The following is a 954-nucleotide window of genomic DNA, read 5'->3' as shown; positions in this document are numbered from 1 at the left end:
AGTTAAGACACAAAAATGACTTACAGTTAATTAAATTGTTAGAAGAAGAAAGTAGAAATGATTTTATGAAAAACCGAGACTCTATAAGACAGAATGCAAAAGAACAGATCTTAAAGATTCAAGAAGAAAATAGAAAAACATATAACAAAAGAAGAAGGGAAGGACAAGATTATAAAGAAGGAGATCTAGTGGCTATACGGCGCACACAGTTTGGGAGCACCCTAAAACTGAAACCCAAATTTCTTGGACCATATAAAGTTATAAAGAAAGTGAACAAGGACAGATATCATGTAGAGAAAGTGGATCTAAACACAGAAGGGCCTGTAAGGACATCCACAGGAGTAGATTATATGAAGATGTGGCCCTAGACTCACTCCATTCCTCACTATTATAAAGATTTAAAATATATTTTTCTAAAATTTTATATCTAGGATATTTACTTACTTATCTAGTGGTTATCATTACTTGTTAAATATGACTAATAAATAAGATGTAAGCCTAATTTTGTTATGTTATGTTTGATTAAGGTATTTACTAATAATTCTAGTATAGTGTTGTGTTAAATAATACATACTTAAGGTCAGTTATAAAGTATTACTGTCCAGATAAGAGTGAAATTACTGTAAAAATAATTTGATATAAACAGAAGTATAGAAGATAAAGTTAAACTGTATAAGTATTAGATTTAGAAGTAATTGAAAGTAAAATTATGAGAAATAGTTCTCTTACTCATTTTTCATTTATTTAAGTATAAATAGTTATGATATAAAGTTGTAATAAGTAATAATAAAGATTAAAGATCCTAAGTATACTTATAATATAATATGCTAAGTTGTAGTAAATGTGCTTTTACATAATTTGTTATAGATTAGACCAAATTTGATAAAGCTTTTTTGTAATTTGTACATGGGAAAAATTGTACTTTTTACTAAATATTAACAGAGAATGTTGATT

The sequence above is a fragment of the Achroia grisella genome, unplaced genomic scaffold, assembly GCF_030625045.1.
Source record: "Achroia grisella isolate CSIRO2021 unplaced genomic scaffold, CSIRO_AGI_Agris_v1 utg146, whole genome shotgun sequence".
In the NCBI taxonomy this organism is placed as follows: domain Eukaryota; kingdom Metazoa; phylum Arthropoda; class Insecta; order Lepidoptera; family Pyralidae; genus Achroia; species Achroia grisella.
Note: the sequence above shows the minus strand (reverse complement) of the source record.